Here is a 7,768-nt window from a genome sequence, read left to right on the forward strand (position 1 = left end):
GGAAAATAACCTCTCCCTCAACATCAACCAAACAAAGGAGGCCGCAGTGGAGAGGGTTTAAGAAGGTGCAACGGTGCCGCAGTGAAGATGGTGAAAAGCTTCCTCGGCGTGCACATCACTGACAACCTGAAAGGGTCCATGTACACAGACAGTGTGGTGAAGAAGGCGCAACAGCTGCGATCGCACCGTCCACAACCGCAGGGCTCTCCAGAGGGTGGTGCGGTCAGCCCAACGCATCACTGGGGGTACACTGCCTGCCCTCCAGGACATCAACAGCACCCGGTGACCACGGAAGGCCAAGAAAATCATCAAGGACCTCAGCCACCAGAGCCAAGGCCAGTTCAACCTACTACCATTGAGACGGTACAGGTGCATCAAAGCTGGGTCCAAGAGACTGAAAACAGCTTTTATCTCCAGGCCGTCAGACTGTTAAACAGTACCCTGCCCTCAGTACCCTGCACCCAGTACCCTGCCCCCAGTACCCTGCCCTCAGTACCCTGCCCTCAGTACCCTGCCCCCAGTACCCTGCCCTCAGTATCCTGTCCTCAGTACTCTGCCCTCAGTACCCTGCCCCCAGTACCCTGCACCCAGTACCCTGCCCCCAGTACCCTGCCCTCAGTACCCTGCACCCAGTACCCTGCCCCCAGTACCCTGCCCTCAGTACCCTGCCCTCAGTACCCTGCCCCCAGTACCCTGCCCTCAGTACCCTGCCCTCAGTACCCTGCCCCCAGTACCCTGCCCTCAGTACCCTGCCCTCAGTACCCTGCCCTCAGTACCCTGCCCTCAGTACCCTGCCCCCAGTACCCTGCCCCCAGTACCCTGCCCCCAGTACCCTGCCCTCAGTACCCTGCCCTCAGTACCCTGCCCTCAGTACCCTGCCCCCAGTACCCTGCCCCCAGTACCCTGCCCTCAGTACCCTGCCCTCAGTACCCTTCCCTCAGTACCCTGCCCCCAGTACCCTGCCCTCAGTACTCTGCTCTCAGTACCCTGCCCCCAGTACCCTGCCCTCAGTACCCTGCCCTCAGTACCCTTCCCTCAGTACCCTGCCCCCAGTACCCTGCCCTCAGTACCCTGCCCTCAGTACCCTGCCCCCAGTACCCTGCCCTCAGTACCCTGCCCTCAGTACCCTGCCCTGAACCTTAGTCACTGTTACTAGCTGGCTACCACCTGGTACTCTACCCTGAACCCTAGAGACTCCTGCCCTATATACATAGTCATTGAACACTGGTCACTTTAATAATGTTTACATACTGTTGTACACACTTCATATGTATATACTGAATTCTAGTCAAGGCTGATCCTATATAACTAGTGCTGTACACACCTTTTCTATTCATTTACTGCCATGCTGTCTATATATTTATGTTTCGTGCTCAACATTGCTCGTTCTGATATTTCTTAATTTCTTATTTGAATTTTGGGGATTTGGGTGTTTTATATGGTTAGGTATTATGACACTGTTGGAGCTAGAAACATAAGCATTTTGCTGCACCTGCGATAACATCTGCAAAATACGTGTACACGATCAATAAAATTAGATTTGATTTGATTTTGATTGAGATTTCTGGTCGAATGAGAAGTTTGGCCGAGAGCCTCTCCTCACAATGTCCACCCTTGGATACTTCCACTCTAATCTGGAGGCAGGACTTAAACACACAATAACATGCTACTCCACGGCTCGCACTTGTTTTCCCCATGCATAAATTAACATAATTTAGAGGATTATCTTGAATTTATGCAGGAAGGATCTGCATTTCACTTGTTGGACCACCATTTTTCAGGGTGCTCAATACAATGTCATTTTGCTTCTCGAGTTCCGCCGCCCTGTGTGTGTGTGTTTGTGTTTGTGTGTGTGTGTGTGTGTGTGTGTGAATCCTCTGTGCTTGGCTTGTGACTGAACCTGTGGCTTTCTGGAAGCGACCTGTTGCTAGTTAAGACCTTCCGCTTGGCAGAGAGGAGAGTGCAGCAACAAGGGTTAGCTTCCAGGCAGGTCAGTTTAGTCCTTCCTCTCACTGCATCGGGAGAGAACAGCAGTGAAATAACACACGGCAAAAAGACAACATTCTGTTTTGATGGAGAATAAATTGTATTATGTTTGAGACCCACTTACCCTCAGAGACACGTGCTGCAGCGGTAAGAAGTAAAAACCATAGACTGTATAAAACACGTGCGAGAGATCACATCCTGGATTTTTAACAACCAAGTACGATAGGTATGGGACAGTTCAATATATCTGGATGGCAGTGTTGGGTCGGATTTTCAACAGAAGCCATTACTACAAAAATGTAGATAGGGAGGAGAGGACCAGAGCTATTGGTCAATGAATAGTCTCTCCCCATCAGGCCTTTGTGGGCGGACCTGCAAGTGAGGCTAATCCATTTAAGATGACACATAAAGGACTTGGTAGAAGTGTATCAATAAAGGGAGTGGATGTGGGATACTATGTCATCTTTGGCTACTGGTAAACACAGCATTGTTTACGACCAGAGGAAGCTCTACTTTGCTGCTAGGTGTTTGGTTACTTCTGAGGGAGTGACTGTGTCTGTGTGTGGTGGCTGGTGTCTGGAGTCAGTCTGAGTGATGAATGGCCCTGGGATGGGATCAGCTACTGAGGGAATATGAAACACACAGGCCAGTGTTAGAGAGAGGACAATGGTAGAACACTGCTATCCCCCTAGCTGACTTCGCCACACCTGCGATACAGTTACCTGTGGTAAACAAACACACAAACCGTGGGACACAAACAGCTAGACTAACGTAAGACTGTTTGTCAACGAAGAGAGGACTACCCCTGGATTTGACCAGCCTAGGCGTCGGCGGTTTCTTGTTTAGCTACTAACAGTATTCTGCTAATCAATGTCAAGCCTTCGGTAAAGCACAGCATCATATCTTCCCTACTGTATGCATGCTGTGCTTCTTCCTGTTACACGCAATAGAAGCATTAGTAGTAAAAGTCAGGTACCCAGACTAGAACTGGACACGGTTCTGTTGGGTCTTTTTAGTGTCCTCTGTCTGTAACAATGGCTTCCCATGGTGTCTTCCTCTCTTCATCTGCCTTCATGGCCTCTAAGAAAACCTGAATCTTCTCACTCCCTGCTGATGTGGCTTCCTCAACTGCCTCAGCCCTGTTTCCATGGCACCCTGGTAGGTTGTAGCCGAACGTCAACATCATTGACAGCCAACTGTCGTGCCTGAAGTTCAATATTCCGGACACCCCGTTGCATAACCCCAACAGATCGATGCCTGTCTCAGCCACTCACAGATAGGCGTGCGTGCTGGCAGGCAAAAGCCACCCCCCCTCGCTGTCAACTCATTGTATGTGGCTGCACACACGCACATAAACACACACCTCACTGTCTGTCTTCTCTGTCTGTGGCTGTGCTGCTCACTGGCTGGCTGCACACGGCAGCATCCTCTCAGGCGATGCAGTTTTTGATTGAGTTATGTAACCTTACCAAATAGCATGATTACACTCTTTTCAACTATAGCATAAGTCAGTACAGCTTTTATGCTATACTCCATCAACGCTCTAACTAAATGAGGCGGGAGGGAGCACTACATCTGTACAAAACACTCTGTACAAAACAGACTCAGTCAAGCAGTCTGTTTCCTGTAATGGGCCTCAACCAGTCTTCAGTCAGCCATGTACCAGAGAGATGTCTGACTGAGAAGGGACATTTACCTCACGGTGACAGTCCAGTCCCTCTGTGCGCGTCTTTGGCCTCCTCTACAGCTCCCTGGGTGGAACAGAGAGCTGCCAGAGGCCAGAGACGACAGCAGTGGGACAGGCAGCCACAGAGACAGCAGCCAGAGTGGAGCAGTCGTCTGTGAATCAACAGCAGCCGAAGCAACAGCAACACAGAGCTCCTTCAGTCATCCTCAAAGGCCCTCGTGTGGCATTCCAGCCAGTCCCTCTTATGTGACATCCGGCTTCCCTGAGCCCAGGGAGATGAGAGCGGTGCGTGGCAGGGCTTTCATCGGGACCACAGAACCAGAGAGTCAAAGAGCAGCCAGTCAGTGCCTGTCTACCCTCCTGTCTCCACCTCCCTCTAGAGATAAAACAAAGACTGGTAGACAACCAGACCCCCGGTCCACTAACACATTAAGAACACACACACACACAGGCACGTATGCGTACACACATTTTCACATATAACTGAGAGAGGAGCCAAGCCTGCTGTGTTCTTTATCAAGAGGCAGGAGGAGATGCAGAGGCCTCTCATATGATGAGCTATCAATCATATTTCCCTGCTCTGCTGGTGAGCAAGAGCCTGGTAAAAACTTGAACCTTTCAGCTTTACATGTTCAGTGATATGCATATGGTCTTACTCTAGTACAAGTCCTAATGCTGTGTGAAAGCCATTAGCCAATCAGCTGGAGGTCCAGGGTTTCCTAGCAACGGCTAACAGAAGAGTAAGGCCATGTCAAATCAATATGACCCTCACACAGCTGGAGAATAGGCAAAATCACTGCAATATTCCTCAAGAATTTCCTGAAGAGCCAGACCGACACGTAAAGCCGAAACTTTGACATGAAGATATATTGTAATGAGGAGGAATGCATAGCCGTTCTACAATCTTAATTCTTCTTAATTCCCAAGGCATTAAAGCCATTCTGCTCTAGCGCCGTGCGTTTTTTAATGGCATAATGTAGTATTCAGCTATTCTCTTTTTTAAAGCAGCTCTCCTTTTTTCTTCAGGTGTCACATCTCACAAAGGACTTCCTGGGAACTCACAGTGAGCCTCCGATTCAATGACATTCCTCTCCACAATAGCCCTCTGAGTATCTCTTATGCCCTGTCTAAGAGCTGTGCGCAAGGGGTCGAGCTACTAACTAACACGAAGCTCTTACAAGGGTCAGAGAGAGGGTATGTGTTGAGAGAGAGAGAGAGAGAGAGAGAGAGAGAGAGAGAGAGAGAGAAAGAGAGAGAGAGAGAAGACGGCTGGGAATCCAAGGGCCATTTGGCCCTGTTTGCCATTTCGCAAGCCTTATTCCTTGGATGTTTACAGTTCTTACTGTTACTTCTCCAGAAAGAAGGCAGAACCGACAACAAAGCAGGAGCTGCAGAATAAATGTTCTGCAGGAATGAGATGTTTTGCTGCTGGGTGATTCTGCAATCACACTGTGGTCTCCAACGTGTTTTGAGAATTTTTGTGAGTTGAGCGTTTCCTTCAGTGTGTGGGTTTGCAGCCTTCCTCAGTCTGACATCCTGAAATGAAATGGATTGTTGCTAGGCTCCATGAGAAGAAGGCACCGGGCAGGCCTATTATATCCCCTCTCAGAGCAGGGGCAGTGTTCCGTAAAAGCACCCGTGTGCCTCCTCCCTCCCTCCTCCCCTCATACTTTTTTTCTGTCAGTTCACATCCAAGTTAAGACTGACCAACTGCACTTTGCCCCAAATTAATTGTTTTGCATATGACCTGCAGTAGCCCCCAATGTCGTCTTTGATTTGACAATACTGTCGAAGCCCTTTTTATATCAGCAGATACCCAGCCTAAAACCCCAAAGAGCAAGCAATGCAGAGGCAGACGCACAGTGGAAATACTCAGTAGAGGGCTTTCCACACCTGGATTGTGCAACATTTGCCCATTATTCTTTACAAAATTCTTCAAGCTCTGTGAAATGGGTTGTTGATCATTGCTAGACAATCAATTTCAGGTCTTGCCATAGATTCTCAAGCAGATTTAAGTCAAAACTGTAACTTGGCCACTCAGGAACATTTACAATCTTCTTGGTAAGCAACGCCAGTGTAGATTTGGCCTTGTGTTTTAGTTTATTGACCTGCTGAAAGGTGAATTAATCTCCCAGTGTCTGGTGGAAAGCAGACTGAACCAAGTTTTCCTCTAGGATTTTGCCTATGCTTAGCTCCATACCAGCTTATTTTTTATTCTGAAAAGCTCCCCAGTCCTTAACGATGACAAGCATACCCATAACATGATGCAGCCACCACTATCCTTGAATATGGAGAGTGGTACTCAGTTATGTGTTGTGTTGTGATTTGCATTTGCCCCAAACATAACGCTTTATATTCAGGACAAAAAGTTAATTGCTTTTCCACAGTTGTAGCGAAATGCAGAGGGAAGTTGAACAAGACTTTTAAAAGTGCTTTATTGTGAAATATTGTTTGTCTCCCTCCTCGCTTGTTGTATCACATGAGAAACTTACATTTTGTCTTTCTTAGACCTGTTTCTGTGAAAATATGAGATTACTGTGTGAAGTGTGCCACCTAGCGGCATCTCAATACACTCCCCAAAATGAGTGGAAAAACATAGAGATAGCTAGAGGACTTATCTTTGAATCTGTGCTATCATAGAGCACGCCAGCTTGTAGTTCAGCGTTTCCCAAACTCGGTCCTCTGGACTTTTCCCTAACACTGCACAGCTAATTCAAATGATCAAAGTGTGATGATTAGTTATTATTTGAATCAGCTGTATAGTACTAGGGCAAAAACCAAAAGATGAACCTCTTGGGGTTCTGAGGACCGAGTTTGGGAAACCCTGTTGTCGTCCTAAAAAAAACATTTCCTAAAAACTGGAAATTACAGTGCCTTGCGAAAGTATTCGGCCCCCTTGAACTTTGCGACCTTTTGCCACATTTCAGGCTTCAAACATAAAGATATAAAACTGTATTTTTTTGTGAAGAATCAACAACAAGTGGGACACAATCATGAAGTGGAACGACATTTATTGGATATTTCAAACTTTTTTAACAAATCAAAAACTGAAAAATTGGGCGTGCAAAAGGTCGGAAAGTTCAAGAGGGCCGAATACTTTCGGAAGGCACTGTAGTTACCTCTGGTACGTTCAGCCATTCATATGGGGAAAATTTATGGGGAAAGAATTAGGGTTTTGGGATAAACTCAGAAAATAAGGTTTGAGGTTAACACAGGCTTAAGAGATCTTATACGTTTTGGTCTATGAGATAATATTAGTCAGTTAACATGACCTTTATGAATTAAGAAGCCTTTGTGATTTTTTTAAATTACATAAATGCTTCAAAATTCACAAAAGGTGACGTTAGCTGACTATATACATTTTGCTCATAGAACAACAAGTATAAGATTTCCTAGGCCTTTGTTTACCACAGACCTTATTTGTTGGTGTTTATCCAAAATCCGTACAAAATGGGTCACCAGGAAGGATCAGCCAATGAAGTTTTGCTGTCCAACTCAGTTGACTACATTAAAATGGTGGAACCCCTCAATGGTGTTGCCCATGCTAATATCAAAGACAGTACAATATGAAGATAGGCTAAAACTGCTTCTCCAATAGAAATCCCAGATCATACTTGTATGCGATGTCATGCCGACACTGAATAGCTAAACTCATACATAGAAACACGTCATGGGGTCTGACTGTCTTCTGGCGCCAAACTGCGCATGTGCAGGCTGTCAAAAATCAAAGCCACTCCTTCGTTATATTGTTGTATATGACGGAAATGAAAACGTGTCAGTTCGTCACTTTGTATTTGTATTTATTAGGGATCATTAGGTTGGAGTAATAACATGTTCAACTACTTAAGACATGCGCTGGAATCTAGGTTGTGCCTTTAGATTTCGAGACAATTAACAATGAACAAATAATTTAAAATGTATCTCATTGACTTCTCGAACCTGTCTGTTTCGCGACCGTTCCCGGAAGTCTCGAGATGTTGCGCCTCTGGGTTTCGAAACGCAGCGTTAAAATGACCTTTTGGCCACCATAGGCCTCCACCATTCTCTATGGGGGAAAATGAACTCTTGCATCGCTGAGATGCGACGGAAGTCTTT

This window comes from Oncorhynchus mykiss, chromosome 21 (assembly GCF_057628025.1).
Source record: "Oncorhynchus mykiss isolate SJ-2025 chromosome 21, ASM5762802v1, whole genome shotgun sequence".
Taxonomy (NCBI): domain Eukaryota; kingdom Metazoa; phylum Chordata; class Actinopteri; order Salmoniformes; family Salmonidae; genus Oncorhynchus; species Oncorhynchus mykiss.